Source organism: Piliocolobus tephrosceles, chromosome 1, assembly GCF_002776525.5.
Source record: "Piliocolobus tephrosceles isolate RC106 chromosome 1, ASM277652v3, whole genome shotgun sequence".
NCBI classification, from domain to species: Eukaryota; Metazoa; Chordata; class Mammalia; order Primates; family Cercopithecidae; genus Piliocolobus; species Piliocolobus tephrosceles.
This window is the reverse complement of record NC_045434.1, coordinates 25,140,946-25,161,766: the sequence shown is the minus strand read 5'-3', so window position 1 is coordinate 25,161,766 and position 20,821 is coordinate 25,140,946. Positions and strand designations below refer to the sequence as shown.

General features: G+C 42.9%; 1 pseudogene; it reads left to right on the top strand.

The window, feature by feature from the left end:
* The first annotated feature begins 5,802 nt into the window (after positions 1 to 5,802).
* LOC111539245 lies at positions 5,803 to 19,907 on the top strand (annotated as a pseudogene).
* The last annotated feature ends 914 nt before the right edge of the window (positions 19,908 to 20,821 follow it).

The window sequence follows — 20,821 nt, the reverse complement described above, 5'->3', positions numbered from 1 at the left end:
GGGAGGGAAAGAGAAAGAAATTTCTCTTGTTTATACGCCAAAAAAATAAAAATAAGCTGTGGCTCCTACTTCTTTGAATCCTCTGAAGTGCTCAGTTGTGCCCTGAATATAGGCTCAATTTCAAATATCTCTGTAGCTAATGAAAAAGAAGTTTGGTTGTAGAGGGCGATATGATAAAGGCATTAAACAAGACACACACACAGCTGCTTTCTTATCCGCAAAGCCAGCCTTTCCTCCCAAATGCACATAGTCATTAGTAAGAAGCCAAATTTAAAGCCATGATAAAATAGCCAGCCAGTTGCTAAACAAAGGCATCTTCGATAAATCTTCATTTGTTTGCATTCTACACTGAAAAGTCATCAAACATCCTCAAATAGATGGAAAGCAAGAGCAGGTATTAAGCCAGAGCTGTGATTACTAAGCCTATCCAGGCAGTGACATTCCTGTGACTCTGCAAGGACAAGAAAGTCACAACACATGCCACATGTCTTACAGACTGTCCATATGCAAAAAACGGTCCTCATGCTGATGGCAAGAGATGGAATTTGATAAAAGAGATGCTTCTTGCATATTTCAAAGTCTCTCCAGTGATTTGAGGAGAAAAATATCAAAAATAAAGATGAAGGTCTAGCAAACTAGTAGAACACAGAAAAGGGGGCATCAGTCCCTGTATACTAATGCTGGCTGGCTTCCCCTGCAATGTCATTTGGTATAAAGACATCAGTGAGGAATACATGACTGGGTGCAATAACTGGCCTTGACCTTGACGCCAGTCCTGACCCCACTAGGTCCTCCCTGTACACTGGCACCTGCCCTCCGTGAGTCACCTTCCTTTGGCTCGAACATTCCCATAGCTGCCTTGATGGAACACTACCCAGCAGTTTCCCACTCTGATTTTTCCCTACTTAAGGACTCTTCAAAAGGCAGAAGAGAGAATGACCCACGGCCAGAGAGTATATGAACCTCTGAGTCAGCTAACCCAGTAATAGTTATGCCTTCTAGAGAGGGAGTCCACACCAGGCCATGGGGAGAAGTCATCCAGCTTCAATATCTGTAACAAAGACTTCTTTCACTTACTTAGGAGAACGCAAGTTTAAAACAGTGAGTGAGACTTTTTTTTGGCATTGCCCAAAAGATGAAACTGCAGCCCTTTTCCAGCCAGAGAGATAAGCTGTGCATTCATTGACTTGCAGAGTTCAACCAAATGGAATGGTCTTAGAGTAAGGCAGTAACAGAAAAATCAGCCTTTGTGTCTGGCCTGCTTTTTAATATTCCCATTGAACTCTCAGTCTGGTAAGAATCTCATGATATATTTGGTCTAATCTCTTAGGTACAGATATCTCCTCTCAGAAGATACCCCAACAAGTAAAGGCAAATATGCCTTTCAATAGAGTGTAAGAAGAAAAGGTTGACAAGAGAAAGGGCAGGAGAAAAGGGGGCTCAGCTCTTGCACAGCCATCCTGACTGGCTATCACTGATGCTATTGCAGGGATGGCACAGTAATGCTTCACTTACCAAGTGCTCCCTGCACAAGACACCTCTGGTGCCTGCACATGAGACTAAGACCTCTCCCTTAGGGACCATTTTGCTACACCTTCCCCACGGTGTGTCTCAGAAACTCTTCTGTCATTCTCCATATTCAAATCACAACTTGAGTCAATTTATTTGCCCTTTTCATGATATGTTTAAATTTCTGTCTTGACATCTTGTCTTGACATGAGCTTTAAGGTAATATGCAGTAATAATTCTGGGATGAGAATCCCTGAGTTACAATTTTAAAATTTGTTGTTACAATAATTACTTACATGAACATATCTTTCCTCTTTTGAACACTACCTGATTCAGAGAAACTTCCAATATTCCAAGGGGATTTTCTCCTCATGATTATTTATATTATTGCCTCCAAAGTCTTTTGATCATCCACCCCCATGAGTAAAAACTTTTGGGCATGTGCCCCCAAAATATATTTACTTATAAAGTTTATATGTAAGTCACTGTCAACCCATATAGTATATATTTTTAGAGCTTATTTTCTTTCTTATTTTAGATACAAATAAACAGAAACTCTAATATTTTACTCCTTTGCTCCAGTAAATTATCATACAGAAGGAATGCTTGTACCCCACTTAATGCTTGTACCCCGCTTTGGAGGATATTACATAAAAAGAAAGGGGATGTGTATGAGGCTGTCGTCATTCCTGCAATGGTAGAAACAACATTCTTCTCCCACCTCAATGAACTGTTGTTCTGACAGATACACCTACAAGGCCCTCTGAGCTAATGAAAAAAAAACAAAGAATTCTTCAGCCTAATTTAATGGGAAGCACTGTGCCATAAATAATCTCACACCACTATCCTGGCCATTAATTTCAGCCTCTCCCTCTTGTTGCACATGCTTTTTGGAATGACCAACTTGTAGCAAAATTGACTTGTTTGCTGTCCACCTCCCTTATTTGGTTTTCCCTTTCTGGAAGTGCTAATCGCAGTGAAATGGTCAAGTTGCAGGAGGGAGAAAGGAGGATGTTCACAAACTGGGAAAAAGTACCCAAATTATCACAAGTTGCCAGCAAAGTCACTGTCACCATCAGACCACCCAGGGAGTCAACTGTTGCCATCACTCACCCATGTCACTTACAGATCTCTCTGTTCATAAAGAGAGAAAGCAGATGAAAAGGGCTGTTTACATTAAAAAAGGAAGAGTTTAGTTTCCATGTGCCTGTGATCTAGCTTCTTTCTGTAAGTTGTAAATGTTGAAAGAAAATAGACATGGCCTGTGTGCTTTCAAGCAGCACTCTCCCTGCCAGTTCTCAAAAAACATTAAATAAAAAATATTCTATAGAGATCCACCCAGCTGTTCTGACTTAAGTGCAATGCATTAGACACAACACAAAGCAAATGGGGCAAGTCAAGAGGCAGAAGGAACATTCTCACAGGCAGGGGCCTAGGTACTGCAATGCCTGCTGCCAAAATGTGACACTCCCTATTAAAACTGAAAGTCATCACCATGCCATTATCAGCCAAGTTTACCATTTGCTGTAGACCAACAAAACTACCTTGGGTTGGCAGTGGGGTCTTGGGTATTGAACTTGGTTCATGGGGCTACAAAGATGGGTAAGATCCAGACCTGCCCTCAAGGTGCTTACAGTCTATAAGGCAGCTAAACTTAAGAGGAAGGAACCTGTTAAAGGGTTCATGGGCAGGCCATACTCCCACAGCTGGGTGTTTCCCTGCAGCCTCTGAAGTAGACTCTGAGTAGTAGGGAGAGCAGCAGCCATATGGACCTTATGCAAGTTATACAAACTGAGCACTTTTAATGTCACCTGAGGGGCAGGGGGACTCCCTGTACTAATTATTAGGATGTGAAAGAGATGATACAAAGGCTCATATTATAATGCCTTCCTTGTCTGACTTGGGAGAGGAGCAACATCCCAAGACACCAGAAAATTAGATTATACAATCCCCCATAGTAACCCCATTCTAGGCTAACCAGCCTCCCTTGGTGGAAAGTCTGCAGGCAAATGACAACTATTGCACAACTCTAAGAGATCATGTGAAAGTTGTCATTTAAATCATCCTTTCAATAAGAACTCCACTGGGTCTTTGGGATCAAAGGAAACAGAGAAAGTTGGCAGGTGGCAGGAAATGCTTAGTCTCCTTTTCTGCAGAAGCTCTTGAAAATGCTGTACTCCATTTCTCATGCATGCATGGGCCTGCTTAGATCAGGCCTTGTTCTTCCAAGTAAATAATATTTAATCTTTCAACAAATATTTATTAAATACTGTTTGTCACTGTTCTATGCCCTGGGAATACAAAAGTGAACAAAACAGACACAAACCTCTGCCTGCACAGAGCTCCCACTAGCATACATAAGCTATATAAATGGCAGGAGCTGTAAGTGCCATGGAGAATCAGAAAGCAGAGCAGGTGGATGGGGAGGCTCCATTGCCACATCCTGCAGAGACCCTTATGGGAGTTAGAGTCTAAGGCTAGAAGGACCTGAGAGTCCCGGAATTCTTGTGGTAACTCATGCAAAATGGGATCAAGAACCAGATGATGTCAGGCCTTGTGGTGGTCATGGAGAGGCTGTGTATGTTGAGGAAGGGACTGGAGTCTTGACAGGAGCACACAGAGTTTCAGTCCCCCTTCCACTCCTCCTGTAAATCATGTGGTTGTTCTGGGGTGGGGTGGTATTATCTAGAGCACCTGGAAGTCTTAGCACCCTCTTCATTCTTATAAAAAGATGTGGAAGCAGGGAGGAACATTAATGTTATCTAAACAATAAAGGTTGTATAAATTACTCATAATTTTCACTATCTTCTATCTTAAGATAATTATTTCCCATGATTTCAGCAAGTGACAAGTTTTTACACTGAAGCGTAGACTTTCGTCTAAGTAAATTTGTGGTTTTGTTCTATTCCTCCACATCCCAGGCTTGCTCTGGACAGTAACCAAGCTGTCCTGGGCTACATGCACCATCTAGTGGTTAGCTCTGGAAATTATCTGACCCCTGCTGCCTTCACTAGTTCCCTGCTCTACCCCTTCTATTTATCCCTGAGTAAATACATCTCAAATTATCTATTTACTCAGAAGTATGACAAAAAAAAAATGCTTTCTCCCTCTTTCATCCATCTCTTACCATTACCTCTTACTCTTGTACACAAGTCTTTCACAATTCTCATAGAAAAACTTACAACTTCACACATAGAAAAAAAAAATCATGCTTAGAGTAAGACACAGAGTACTTTCATGGCCGTCTGACCTCTCTGACCCCACATTTTATGCTGTCTTCTTGCCACACCACCCAACTCACACTGGTCTTCTGCTGTTCCTGGAACCTGCCCATGCATGGGGTTTTAAGCTTCACTTCTCTCTGCCTAGAATATCCTTCCTCCTGCAGAGTCACATTGATTACTCCCTACTTCTTCGAGGAACTCTGTCAGCAGTTCCTTCCAAGAGATTTGCCTTGGTTAGTGTATCTAAAATCTCATCTCTTACCCCAATTTTTTTCTTCAAAACACTTATCACTACTTGATATTCAATGATATATCTGTCTTTCATTAGTTTGTTGTCTGAATATCTCCAGAAGAAAGAAAATTCCTCAGAAACAGAAACTTTGTTTTGTCCCTCGATGTATCTCAAGTGATTCCAGGCCTGGAACATAACAGGAATTCTCTCCAGTCTCCCTTCCCACCCAAAAATGTGAAATCCATTTTCATAGTCAATATACATAAGATTGATGCCTAAGAAACAGCAATAACAAGAAAAGGGAAATCTGTAGACATTCAAGTTAAAATCAGATTTACAAAGAGCCAGTGAAACCCTGAAAGTCGCTGAGACACCCTCTTTAGGATCTTCATATACCTCTTACCCCTTTTTAATTAAATGTGTGTTTCCCTCAAAGACTAAATATTCAAAATAAACATGGTTTAGTTTAATTTCTTTTTTGTTACATATTTTTTAAAACATTGGCATTGTACCATTAAGATCTTCAACTATTTATTTCAAATATGCTCTATTTCAGCTGCATTTTGAGTTATACTTGGGCTAGGAACCTGGTCACTAGTAAGTACGCTATTTCTATGTAGACATATCCCTTGTGAATTCCAAATAACCAACTTGCAAGTGACATTTTGAATTATAACCCTGCCGCAAACTGGGAACACTCTTTAGGTGGCTTTTAAAATTTTTAGAATCCCACAGTGATGATTAAAGATGGCTGCACCCATGTAATATCACTAGCAACTGATGACCTCTTTCTCCTCCTTGCCTGGCCCCTGTGGTGGCAGGCTGGGCACAAGGACCATGCTGGGCCAGACCCTCTGAGAAGTTTCTGCAGCACTGAAACAAGGCCAGATTACACCAACAGAGCTCTGTCAAAAATGTCTCTCTCTTATCAAGAAGACCAAGTTTCTAAATGCCTACATTACTGTATCAGAAGAGGAGGCCTTTAAACAAACTGAAGAGTCAGAAAAGAGATCTAAGAATGAACAGTCACTTGGGGATTTAGATGGAATTCCTATTGCAGTAAAAGACAACTTTAGCACATCTGGCATTGAGACAGCATGTGCATCACACATGCTGAAAGGTTATATACCACCTTATAATGCTACAGTAGTTCAGAAGTTGTTGGATCAGGGAGCTCTACTAATGGGAAAAACAAATTTAGATGAGTTTGCTATGGGATCTGGAAGCACAGATGGTGTGTTTGGACCAGTTAAAAACCCCTGAGTTATTCAAAACAATATAGAGAAAAGAGGAAGTAGAATCCCCACAGTAAGAATGAAGATTTAGACTGGTTGATAACTGGAGGAAGCTTAGGTGGGACTGCAGTTGCTATGTCGGCGTTCACATGCTATGTGGCTTTAGGATCAGCTACAGGAGGATCGACCAGAAATCCTGCTGCCCACTGCGGGCCTGTTGGTTTCAAACCAAGCTATGGTTTAGTTTCCCATCATGCTCTCATTCCCCTGGTGAATTTGATGGATGTGCCAGGAATCTTAACCAGATGTGTGGATGATGCAGCAGTTGTGTTGAGTGTACTAGCTGGACATGACACCAATGATTGTACCACAGTACAGGACCCTATTAATCCATTCATTTGGTTTGGCAGATGTGAGCAAACTATGTATAGGAATTCCAAAGGAATATCTTGTGCCAGAATTATCAAGTGAAGTACAGTCTTTTTGGTCCAAAGCTATTGACCTCTTTGAGTCTGAAGGGGCCAAAGTAATTGAAGTATCCATTCTTCACACCAGTTATTCAATTGTCTGCTATCATGTACTATGCACATCAGAAGTGGCATTAAATATGGCAAGACTTGATGGGCTACAATATGGTCATAGATGTGACATTGATGTGTCCACTCAATGTGTCCACTCATGGTTGAAACCATGTATGCTTCAACCAGACAAGAAAGGTTCAATGATGTGGTGAGAGGAAGAATTCTCTCAGGAAACTTTTTCTTATTAAAAGAAAACTGGGAAAATTATTTCATCAAAGCACAGAAAGTGCAACGCCTCATTGCTAATGACTTTGCAAATGCTTTTAACTCTGGAGTAGACATTTTGCTAATTCCCACCATCTTAAGTGAAGCAGTACCATACTTGGAGTTCATCAAAGAAGACAACAGAATACGAAGTTCCTAGAATGATATTTTTACACAAGCTGTAAATATGGCAGGATTGTCAGCAGTGAGTATCCCTGCTGCACGCCCAAACCAAGGGTTGCCAGTAGGACTGCAGTTGACTGGACATGCATTTTGTGACCAGTAGCTTCTTAAAGTAGCCAAGTGGTTTGAAAAACAAGTACAGTTTCCTGTTATTCAACTTCAGGAACTCATGGATGATTTTCCATCAATGATCACTCAGGGCACATCACTCAGTAGGGCAGGAAGAAATTTCTGGATTCTTCTCATTCAACCTGAGAGGAGAGGAAGTCCTCTAGAAGCTGAGCTCAAGTTCCCCCTCTGCTTAACCATAACTCACCATTTGCTTTGTTCTAACACGACTGTTCCGTATGACACAAGGAATATCTATCTTCCAAGGCAGTTTCCTCCCAGAGTCCCGAAAGGAAATTAGGAAAATGTAAATGTCCTCTGCTTCTGGCTTTCCCACATCTACCAGATAGAAGCACGATGCAAGATTCTCACCACCTGATGTCTTCTCTCCTTCCCAAAATTCATCAGGACCCAAGGGAGAGATTTTCATTTATTTTCCTCTCTGGAATGCACTTCTGACACTTGTGTTTCTTCTTCTCAGGGCAACAAAACTTCATGCCCAGGTTAATTGCAGAAAACGGTGTCCCCTCTATGCTACGGAATAATCTCTAAGACCTAGTTCAACTAAGCTGGCTTTTAATACACTAAAAAAGCCAAAGAAGTTTTGAAAAGCCCTTTCTAATTGGCAAGTCCTGGTTTCACAAAACTATTTAATTTAAAAAAATGAAACTAAAAGATGTTTTAAAATAATTCCTACTCTGGGCATCAAAAGCTAGATAGTTTTCCTTTTGCATTTCTGTTATAGAAACCCTAATCCTCGTTGAGGCAAATGGATGCTTCTGGCAGCACGGGAAGGGAGACAGCTGAAAAAAAAATGCATGAGGAAAACACTCCAATAAATTGCAAAGAATAAATTCCCAGCACAGTGCTCTCAACATTCTTTTCTTGAGTGTCTAGTATGTGCCAGTCTCCAGGCAAAAGCTACGCAGCCAGTGTGGCTCACTCGGGTGTAGTGGTGTGGAGCACAGATACATAGCTGGTGCAAAAGAGTTCAGTTGGTAATCCACTCTGCCCAGGATTTCAGAGAATTGGTTCTGAAGTATGGATGAAGTGAGACAGAGAGTCAAGGGGAGGAAGGAAATCCAGGCAAACAGAGTGCCATGTACAAAGGTACAGAAATGTGAAATATCTGCCTCATTCAATTGATTTCAAACAGCCTAATTGGACTCAATGTAGAGAGGTTGGGGAGCAAAGACCATAGCATAAATGATTTTCATAGCATGAAGAGGAAGAACATGATCAACTTGTGTTTAAGAAAGATCACTCTAGCTTCAGTATGGACAGAGTGGAGAGTGTTGAGAGTAGAGACCAGGAGACTAACTAATAATAGTAACAATAATAACAATTGCCAACACAGTGCTCCCTGTGTGACAGGTATATATTTAATCCTCACAACGATAACAACCCATGAGGTAGGTGCTATTAGTGTCTTCCTTTTACAGGAGACTGAGGCTGAGAGAGGCTCACCTTCCTAACTGCCTAACAGGCAGTCTGACTCCTGCATTCACATTCTGGCCCTGTTCTTTGCTGGCTGTATGATGCCCACAGAGCTCAGGCTTTTGCAGCAATCCAGGTCAGGATAATGGTGACCAAGGATTATGGTAAGCAGAATAAATCCTCGCCTACCAAAGATGTCCACTCCCTAATTCCCAGCACCTCTTACTACATTAGGTTACATGGCAAAAAGGGATTAAGGTTGCAGATGGAAACTTTTAACTCACTTTAAAATACAGAGACTGTTCTGGACTATCTGGGTGGCCCAAAATAATCAAAAGGGTCCTTAAGAGTGGAAAAGGGAGACAGAAACAAAGGATCAGAGAAAGAAATGTGATCATGAAAGCCGGGCAGAGAGCTGTAACATTGCTAGGTGTGGAGATGGGGGAAGGGGCCACAAGCCAAGGACTACAGATGGCCTTTGGAAACTGGAAAAGGCAAAGAAGCAGATTCTCTCCTAGAGCCTCCAGAAAGAAATGCAGCCCTACCAAGTCCTTCATTTTAGCCCAATGAAATCCGTATCAGACTTCTAGCCTACACAGCTATAAGATAATACATTTGTATTGTTTTCAGCCACTAAGTGTGTGATAAATTGTTATGGCAGCCATAGGAAGTCAATAATAATGACGGTGAAGAAACCACCAATTCAAAGCACACTTTGGAGGTTAAATTCACCTCTAAAGGATTTAGAGATCCAGTAGATAATTAGTGCCTTGCCAGTTGGAACATGGTTCCAGGATGATATGAAAGGAGATGAAATGAACTCAAAAGACTCCATTTTCTCCTCTGAATCTAAAGTCACTTAACTGATATACTGTGTTTTGATTCCTCCAAAGCATAGTCTCATCCATTTATTCTATACTTTTCTGCTTTTATTAATTTGACTTCTCTCATTCAGCCTTTCTGTTTGTATCAACAGCCTCACCAAAAATTCTCTGAATTTTTTCTCTCCATTTTCTCAACCCATAATTACCAGATTCAGACCGTTAGTGGACTGAAAAAGTATCACATCATCCTTGTCTCCTTCCACCTCCTTCTGGCACATTTTCCAGTTTTCTCTTCATATGTTCTCTCAAGAAATAACTCCAATACACTCTTTGATGAGATTTTGCCTAATAAGACACAGGCATCCCCCCAGGGGGCTTCCACTATCGGGGAGCCCAGGCCATCAACACTAACAATAAAGTGTGACATGGTGGAAATACTCAACCTAGTGTAAGGAGAGGAGGCCTTCAGGGAAAGCCGCACACTTCTGCATGGGTGTCTTTAGAAAGCAATTTCCCATCATACTTCTCTCAGCTTTTCTACCTTTTGATTTTGCAAGCAGGAAAATGTCTGCCTAAAAAGCTAAGAACTGGGCTCAGGCAGACTTGACAGAAAAAGTGCTTGCACTTGCACAATGTCAGAATCACAGCCACCTAAGGTGACCCAAGCCCTACCTTTTACTGGTCACATCAAAGGAGAAAATATAAAAAGAGGAGATATCCTGGCTTTCTGCTACTTAAATTTGCTTTACAGAGGAAATAAAATAGTTCATTTAATGGGAATAAACATTCAATTTAAAATTACAGATATATTCTGGGGAAAAAAGTTACCATCTGTTCCCTCTACTTGAATATAAGTTTGTTTTCTATATACAGAATGACTGCATCTATCCAAAAAGTATATGTTCAGCTGAGTGCTGCAACAAAGACATCAGTGACATAGTCCCTGACTTAAAATCTAGGACTTAAAATCTGCTTGAAAAATAAAACTAAACATACAACCTTGAAGCCCTATAATAATAATAGTCATAATACTTTTTTAGCTCTTTTTATATATGGTTTTATCTACATTTAAATTATAAAAGCAGGGCAAAACAAGTCTGCAGAATTTCAGAGAAAGGAGCTAGAAGGGGGTCATAGTTCTGGAAGGCTGGAGGGAGGATGCAGTGTCTCAGCTGGACCTGGAAGATGGCCTGGAGAAGCACCAGAAAATCTGAAACATCCAAAACCAGAGAAGTAGGATATTCATGAGAAGGCTGAGGGAACAGTAAATAGATCAGTTTGGCCAAAACGAAGGTTACAAGGGGAGGTGTTGCCAGATCATGGAAGACTCCCACACTTTTCAAAAGGGGTATTTGCTGGGAGCATCAGAAACCACACATGACCATGGTACAGTTTTCTTACATATCCATTTTCTCTGAAGCTTTTTTCCAAAAAAAAGCTGAAAACAGACAAGTTTTCAGTCTGTAAACTTGTTTTACGTATTATTTTCATAGAAATGCAAACATTGGCATATTTTTAAGTAAAATAATAGAAATTTGCATGAATGTTTAAGATTAAAACATTTCAAAGAATGTTGTCCCTTGCAGCAGGACCTCAAACCCTGAACGTTCACCTTTCCAGACTCTTTCTGCTCCCTCACCGCCAACCTCAGACAATCTATAAGCTCAGTCAGGTGCAACTCCTCTCCTTTCCCAGTTTGACTCCTCTCCCGCCGGCGGACACTGTGCCAGCACAGGTTCTTATCAGTTCTCACTCAGGTTATTGCAGTTGAATCCTACCTGGACCTGCTGCCTCCCCATGATTCCTTCCTCCTCTCCTTCTACACTACGCCCAGGGTTCCAGGGTTGTCTTTCTTTCTTCTTCAATTTTTTTTTTTTAATTTTGTTTGTTTGTTTGTTTTGAGACGGAGTCTCGCTCTGTCGCCCAGGCTAGAGTGCAATGGCGCGATCTTGGCTCACTGCAACTTCTGCCTACAGATGTGAGCCATGGGAGCCACCACGCCTGGCGTCCTTCTGGTAGTTTTTTGTTTGTTTGTTTGTTTTTTGTTTTTTTGTTTTTGAGACAGAGTCTCACTCTGTTGCCCAGGCTGGAGTGCAATGGTCCAATCTAGGCTCACTGGAACCTCCACCTCCCAGATTCAAGTGATTCTCCTGCCTCAGCCTCCTGAGTAGCTGGGACTACAGGCGTGTGCCACCATGCCTACTTAATTTTTGTATTTTTAGTAGAGATGAGGTTTCACCATGTTGGCCAGGATGGTCTAGTTCTCTTGACCTCGTGATCTGCCTGCCTCAGCCTCTCAAAGTGCTGGGATTACAGGTGTGAGCCACCCCACCAGGGTTGTCTTTCTACAAAGAAAATGGAATCATACAGCTGTAGCCCTTTTTGTCTCATCTCCACCTTTCACCTGTGCTCCAGCTACACCAACTCCCACCCACCCCATCAATAGTCACCCCAGGAAGTTCCCTGGCTGGACTTTGTTGTACCACATCCGTCCTGCACACACTGTCCTCATCCACCTGACAAACACCTCATATGTTGAGAAAACATTTCCTGCAAACATTGCTCCAACAGTTTGCCTCCTCATACCACACTGTCCTTAGAGAAACCAAAACCTCAATAAATTCTCTTGAAGGGACTTTCTTTTCTTCTATTCCTGGAATAACTTATTATCCTCCATGTTTTTTAGCTCTATTTCCAGGCTTTCTTGAGAGTCATCAGAAATCTGCCAATATTTTATTATCTGAGAAATACTTCTGAGGCAACAGAAACAGGACACTGTCTTTTAGATCTTTTATCTTCCACATAGCCAATCCCAAAGCACGAATCATTTAAAATGGCTCAATCAATATATATAACTGGCTTACTATGATGTGTTGGGAATTTTTTTAGGCGCCAAGGATAAAGAGATGAGTGAGACACAACCCTGCATTGACAACTTTTTTTTTTTTTTTTTTTTTTTTTTTTTTTTGAGACAGACTCTCACTCTGTTGCCCAGGCTGGAGTGCAGTGGTGTGATCTCAGCTCACTGCAACCTCTGCCTCCTGGGTTCAAGCAGTTCTCCTGCCTCAGCCTCCCATGTAGCTGGATTACAGGCATGCACCACCATACCTGGCTAGTTTCTATATTTTTAGTAGAGACGGGGTTTCACCATGTTGGCCAGGCTGGTCTCGAGCTCCTGACCTCAAGCGATCCGCCTGCCTCAGCTTCCCAAAATGCTGGTATTACAGGCATGTGCCACCGCCCCCAGATGAGAAATTAACAGTTTTCTAAGTATCTCTATTTCCAGCCCATGCCCAGACCCAGTTCTTAGCTATCACGGAATATGGGTCTCACTCGGTCACTGGTTGCACCAGGAAATAGGCCTGGGAGAGCCCCAAAGAGAAAGCTACTCAGTGAGTCTAACCACACGGAAAGAATCCTACCTCACCACCACGCAAAGGCAGTGGTTTTGCTTTGAAATAACAGGTTATTGGGCCCTGGCTTCTCCCCTTGATTCTTCTGTGATAATCCACTTCGCAGGGTCTCTTGCAGTACGGAACAGGTAGAGCCAGGTACTCCCAGTTCAAAAACAACTTTATTTTTCTCTGAATAGAGATCTTTCAAAAGAATAAACATAACTTGATCATTATAATTTAAGCCTCAGTATTCTCTTTAGCTTGGTACTAGTCAACATGGTTATCAGTCTTCTATGGTTATCCCTGCCTCAACTCAAATTTTTTTGCTTGATCTATTCTTCCTTGCCCATAACCAACCACACCCATCTTCTTAATTATTCCATTCCCATAAAACAGTGCCAGAGTAACTTCTTTCAGGTATGAAGCGACAAGTTTCCTTCTGCTTGACTGTCATGGAAACTGCTTTCTCCATGGTTACTGGGACCCTGATCTGGTCTGGGTCTCAGATTCTGCCCGTGAAGTCTTCTGAACTCATCTGTTACTTTCCTGGCATTCCACCAAAGGATTTTGTCCAGGAAGATATCTTTACCCGATCTTATTCGTTTCTTCATCTTCCTCACAATGTTTAAGCTTCTAAAACCGCCACCAGAACTCAGCCAGCCAGCTAAAGTTTATAGAGTCCCTGATAGGGATCAAAAAAAATTAATAACTATGGGCAAAGCAGAAGTAGGATCAGGTCAATTGCATCAGTCACCACCTTAGCTAAATACTAGAGAAAGAGATTAAAGGAGATACTGTAACCTGAATCCATGAGCCCAAATGAGTGCCCAAGAAGTGTATGAGACATTGAGCTTTGGGTCAGAGAGCTGGAACATTTGTGTCCCTGGAAAAATCAGCTCTACCAGCCAAAAGACAAAGGCGTTTCATCAGTTTCATGAGACATTTTTCTCTGACAGCTGCCTAGGATTATCTCTTATCCTTGAAACCAGAGGGCTTAGGTAGTTATGGTCAGCTCTGCCACGGACGTATAGCCAGTATCTCTACAGGAACATTTAAGAGCTTTTGAGTCTTTGTCAATATCATCTGGTAAAAGGCCCATGGACTCCTTGCTAACACAAATGTTGATCCACTAAAGACTGAATGGGATGGTCATGGACCCTCTTCAACCCCTTATGAACCTCATTCTCCTCTTATTTTGCTAATAGTTCCTAAGTTGATTAATTGATCAGGTAAATCCAACCAGACTAAATTCTCAAAGAGCAAAAATATATGTAATTATCGTTCTGTGTTTTCCCCAATAATTAGGGCCATTCTAGGCACACAGTGGGCTGAGATTCACAGTAGGTCATCTGATGTTGCCCCTTTGATGGTACCCACAGCTGCCCCTCACCAACCTTATGAGTGCTCATTCTGACCCTCCATCTTCTCAAAAACTCCCTCTGCAGGCTCAATATTTGCTTAAACATAAGCAAATCTACACACTTCAGCTGACTCAGGGTTGCAGATTGATAGGAATTTATTCTGGACTCATCATAAATGCTTGTATTGTAAATATGATTTAGCACTTAACCATGAATCATCCTGCATTGTTCTCCAGTTATGTGCACTTCTCACCCAACAGACTTGCATGGTGGTAAAGAGCTCTGACTTTGAACTGACATAGTTCAAATCCTAACTTCCCAACTGACAGTAGAATAAGTTAAAACACCTGTAATATTTTACAGTGTTACTGTGAGATTACATAAACTGGCGCACACCAAATACTGTGTCTGGCACAGAATAAGGCTCTCTAAGTGCCAGTCTTATAATCCCCAAGTGGGGCAAGGAACATCTTGCACTCCTCATTTTCCCCTTATAATCTAAGCACACAATAAATGCTAGGCACACAATGGATGTTGGATACATGCTGACCGACTGATTGAATAACTTCCCCAATATGGCATCCTTCCAAGGCTGATTAAAAACATTTCTGCCCAAGAATTCTATGAAAATAGTTACAGCTGCTATTTAGGCTCACATTTTGACTCATTATCCCATTGCCCTCCTCTCCATCACATACTCCTTTAAAGTAAGAAAGAATTCCCCGTGCTGTTCCAGTGGCTACAGGTCTCATGGCTGCAGCAGTGAGTCAGCAGCTCACCCTGCGGCTGGCAGCTCAGACCCAACTGCGGCCCACTGTGCTCAGTGTGTCCTGCAGCAGCCACAGGTATTCTCAAGGATACTGCAGCATCCCACCTGGGGCACTGCAGTAATCTTGGGTCCATGCCTCACTGCAGCTTGAAGCCTGATGCTGATGAGTGTGCAGAAGAGCTGCTTCACTTCAGCTGCCTTTAAGGCCCTGGCCACTTCTGGTCCCCAAAGCCTACAGTTAAGGAATCAGAGCACGTTCCTGCCAAACAGGATCCTCAATAGTGCAGTCTGGCAGCCATCTGCATACTGGCCAAAGCACATGGAAAGCTGCGTCCACTGGTCTGAAAAGTATCATTTTTATTACTAACTGTGCCTAGCCAAACCTTGAGCAAGGGAGTAGGAAGATTGGGAAGGAGAGTCCTCTGAGCAGGGCACTTATGTGAGCCCCTTAGGGCCTAAATGTGCTTGTTTGGGCTGAAGGGAAAACAGACTCTATCTATTTTCTCTTGATGAGACAGTGCAGTCCTGGAGAGCAAAGACTGTGTGGGGTTCCAAAGGTATCCCCAGTGCCTAGCCTGCACATAGGAGGTTCTCAATTCATGTTGACAGCTATGTGCCTAGCCTGTACATAGGAGGTTCTCAATTCATGGCTGATGAATGGCCAAGCCCATCAAGTAGGAGTGCAAGACTGCAGTTTCCTCCCATGTCCCTGGAACACCGCCACCTGTCCCCCACCATGATTCCTCCCTCCTCACCTCTACCGCATGTTTCCAGTGCCCCAGGAGCAAAGGAAGAGCTCCCTCTCTCTCCCCATTGGAACCTGGTCTTTGAAGTTGCCCCCCACCTTAGAAGCCAGAAAAGAGTCTTTGATGGAAGGCACACAGCTGTTCTAGCAACTGAATGGAGATCATAGGTACATATATATATATATATATTGATTGTGATACTTCTGAGGGATCTATCTCAGTTCCCAGAAGAGGAAAATGGCATGGCTTTTTCACTGGGCATAGTCACTATGAGCTTCAATGATTGAAATGGAAATTAAAGTGAAAGGGTTTCCTCAGTCCCCAATAATGTATGTTTCTGTTTTGCCTTATACAAATTTCCCCCTAAGAGCTATTCTATTTGATAGCCTCTCTCTCTTCTCTCTCTCTCTCTCTTCACTTTCTCTCTCTCTCTCACCGTCTCTCTCTCTCTGTCTCTGTCTCTTTCTCCCTCTCTCTGTCTCACACACACACATATACATGCTATGTAAGTTATTGATTACTACTGAAAATCAAAGCAAGAGTGAGGACCAGAGGTAAGTGATCTGCCTAAGTCTCAGCCAGTGAGTGGCCTTACTAGACTCATGAATTCCAATCCAGTGATCTTTTCACTTCATTATGAAATTGTTTTCTTTTGGTTTTTTGTTCATTTGTTTGTTTTTGTTTTGTTTTTACTTTTCTTTAATGTCTTCAAAGGAGAGCTAATGTCAGGTTTTTCCTCACTGAGACGTTGCAACATCTCCCAGGTAAAAGCTGAGTCCTCCAGGTAAGATATTCTCCCAGATCCTGCTTCGTTGTTGTTGTTGTTGTTGTTGTTGTTGTTGTTGTTGTTGTTGTTTGCATTTCCCTGGGATGCTGTCTCACCTAAAATGGCAGGGAGGACCCTGGATGTCTCACCTTCCCATGTAATGAGTGATAAGTACACTTATCACACACAGAGATGGAGTGACTCTTCCTTACCACAATCTGAAGCCCAGACAGATACAGTCATCATTTGTAACAATGAAGATTTTCCTTTGCAAATGCAGCAACTTAACGGTAAAATTGTGGGAAAGAGGCTGTGTGTGTTCACCTTGGTCGGTGCTGCAGCCTAAGCCCAGCTGGCACCTCTAGAGCGCATTCAAGTGAGGGAATAGTTATACTTGGCAGGCAGTCCTGACCAGCCATTTTTGCCCGGGTCTCTTTGGATGCTTTCAGACTGCAGAGATCTCACTCAGTTTGCATCCCCCGCACAGCCTGCGAGCCAAGCCGAAGACATCAATCTGTTTCAGGAGAAAGAGCGCCACCTGCTGTCTCTGGACTGCAAGACCATGTTTCTTTGGAAACCGCAGTGATGTTCTTTCTAAGCAGCTCAGCGCCTAGAGATCTGCTCTCCACAGCGAGGGGAGAAAATGGCACCTGTGAAATTCGTACCAACACCCCCTGTCACACTGTGAACCAGTGACTCTCCCAGGAAAACCCTGGACGAGCCCTGCAGCGCACATCCTTCTCCTTTCTTACAGTTTCATTTCTCCTCTCCAGCTTAGAACAGATGGAAGTCTTAGAGGCTGGTCGTTCAGCTGAGCATCTGAATGTAAAGAGACATGCTCAAGGTCACACAGAGACCCCGTTCTAGACCCAAGACAGACTTCTCCCACGCCAAGTACAGGCTGGATCGAATTTATGCATTTCAGATTTCTTTCTCTTTGCCCGCAGTAGAAATTTTGCAACAGAATTTTCTTCACTGCTGCTTTGCTGATTTCACCTATGCTGGTCGCAGCTACAGTCCCCTCTCTCTTCCACATTATCTTTTGTAGTATAGCTGTTTATGTTCAAATGTTAGCTCCCCTATTAGAGCCCAAGTCTCTTGAAAGGAGGCCAATACCTGATTAATCTTCACAGTCTTTTGGAGGACTTCCTGCTAGTTGAGCATCTGGGGACTTAGCTCCCCATGCCCTATTTCTTCTCAAGGGCCTCGGAAGTCAAATCCACTCTCCTGGTCTTTTTAAAGCTGTCATCATCTACTGCTGTCTTAGGGGTCCTGTTTCCCCAAGACTGACTGAAAAGGACACAAGCTCTCTGGCTTCTCACTTAGTATCTTCTTTCCTGTTCACCACCCCTCAAAAAAATTGCATCAGCCCTTACTATTTTAAAAGTTTTATTTCTAATCACTACCAGCAAATAGATGAGATAACAAATACAACAGTCTTTGTAATTGACAAAATTTCCTGAGATTTTTCTGAATAATTATCTCCTAAAACAAAAGAAAATACTCAATTGTGAACCCTACTTATCTTTGCTCTCATCCCACCCCCCAAAAAAGAACCTTGAGAGTGGAGCTGCAAGTTTACAGCCTCAGGACAAGAAACTCAGTGCCGTGATTTCCACCAAAAGAGGCTCCACAGCCATAGAGCATCACATAACCAATCTGCCTCATCCTCCTCATCTGTAAAATGGTCAGAATCAAAGTGTTTGCTCATAGGAAAATCCTCGTTTGAGGATTAAATGAGGTCATTTAATCCCCAGTGTGGCATATAGCAAAAATTAAGTCCAAGGTCAATGGTCATTTAATTAATTAGGTAATTTATTTCATAAAACAAACCTGATGACAAGAGAATAGAACACAAAGGACAAAAATCTTCAAGGAAAGTAGCAGGGGCTCAGCTAAAGTATAAGGAGTAATAATTTGGGGGATGTGCCAGAGAGTACCAGGAGGAAAGATGCCTTGAAAAGACGGTGGGGGAGAGAAAGAGAAGAGTCCAGAGAGCTCATCATTTCACTTCAAAAAAAGATGGCCATAAAGCAAAATCCAGGCCTTCCGTTCTGCTTCCACGTCCCATCCACGGAGCTTCGTCCACAGGCATCTGGGCCACTTCTCTCACTGGAGAAGGGAGACAGTGCTGCTGTCCTGGCTGACTTCGGCTCCATTAATCCACTCCCTTGCCTTCCATTCTCCTTGCAGGCTGCATGTGCTGAAGGCCTCTTGCACTCCCGTGCTATCCCAACTTGCAGTAATCGCATGGGGTTGTATATCCAGCGTGTAGCACAGGCTTTCTGTAGCAGGTCCTAGGTCGGTTGCCTGAGGGCAGCACTGCCCTCCCCAGCCCCCACACCTGCCATGGTGGCTGTCCCGCCAACAGCATCTCCCTTCAGGGTTCATCTTATTTTCTTCTGATGAACAAGCAAACGCAACCAGACTCTCCGTAGGTGTAAGTTGGCATGCACATTTGGCAGGGAGGGTGGATTTCTCAGGGACATTCCATTACTCACTCTCATGCCCAACCCACCCTGTGCTGAGGCAGCAGAACCTTCTCCCTCACCAAGCATTAAGGACGTCCATTCGCCAGGCAGCTGGTAGTGAGCAGGGAGGTGAGAAAGGGGGTCTTTCTGAGAAGCAGGCTAGCAGGTGAGCCACCTGGAGACACTTAGTGGAGGTAGGTCTATTTTTCTCCACCCAATGTCACTGAAGAACCCATTCACACCCTAAATGGGCTAAGAAAGCCATGTGGTAGAATTCTGATGTCAACTAGATTGGCATCTTGGACAAGCCCTAGAATGAAGCTCAGGGAATGAAGCAATGTGTTTCTAAGCAGGACCCTCAGCTCCTGCACCCCGAGTCTACAATCTCAGTCTCAATTTTGCCAGAGTTGCAAAAACCATGAAATGGCCTCACGTGTAACTCACAAGTAGCCCATCGACTGCCCATCAACCTTGAGATAGAGATAAAGCTCCTTGTTATGAAGGTTACAACTACTTTGGAAATACGTTTTATAAGTAATCACACATTTTATTTCTGTATTTTGATTGTTTTCATAAAACTATAACCCTCTTAAGGTAATTTTGACAAGTCCCAGGGGATTTTTCTGTGGTCATCTGTGCCTAGCCTGTGTTGAACACTCAGTATATTTCAGCACCCGTGTCCCCAGTGATTCAGGCTAGAGTTGTGTCTCCTTCCTCATGCAGCAGTGGTGTGGTACCTGTTCAGCTTATTCAGGAACACAAATGTGAAGGTCACTGCTACAGAACTGCAACTGTGAAGGTCACTGCTACAGAACCATGGTTGTCCAGTGTTGGCAGTTACCTTAATTACTTAGAGACTTAGAGTGTTTGTTAAAATTAGAGATGCTCATCCTATACTACTGAATTTGAATCTATGATGATGAGTAGTTTTAAGAGGTTCCCAGGGGGTTCTGATGCACCCAAAGTTTGAGAGCTGCACTCTAGCCCCTGGCTACTCAAAATGTGATCAACAGACCAGCCGCATCCATACCTAGAAGCATGTTAGAAATGCAAGTTCTCTGGCCCCACCTCACACCTAAGTCAGAATTTATATTTTCACAAGATCCCAGGTGATTCATTTGCATGTTGAAGTTTGAGAAGCACTGCCCTAGGACAAAGGCTATAACATCCTAGCAATCTGAGGTAAGTAAATAGTAGGATTTCCTCCTCATTTTCAGGGTGAATGACTCCTGCCAGTGTAGTGACTGTTTGCCTTGCCTGCTGGCTAACAGAACCCAAAGACATGCAGGGGGAGCAGCTAGTTGATCAGAACCTTCTAAACAACCTTCAAATTCTCCTGTCCTACCCACTCTTGCGCCTTGCCCCTAATCAGTGATGTTAGAGATCCAGAGATGGTGAAGGGGATATACCCAGACAACGTGGCAGCCTGAAGTCTGGGTCCAAATCTCAGCTCTGCTGCTTTCTAGCAGGGCAGCCATGAAAAAAAAAAATCACATCACCCTTCCGATGCTTAGTTTCTGTACATGTAGAGGACATCTGAAGGGTTCACAAAGATCATTCCAGCTCTTCATGTAACTCATCCTTCCCCATCCATTTCACACATATGAAAAGTCACAGCTGGAAGGGATCTTCAATCACCTGGTCCAAACTCCTTCCTTGCTGTCCCCAACTCATACATGGGGAACCTGGGCCAGCCAGACAACTCATGAAAGGGCAGAGCCCTGACTAGAACCTAGAGCTTCCAAGGCCAAGTTCAGCGTGCTTTGCACCATACAG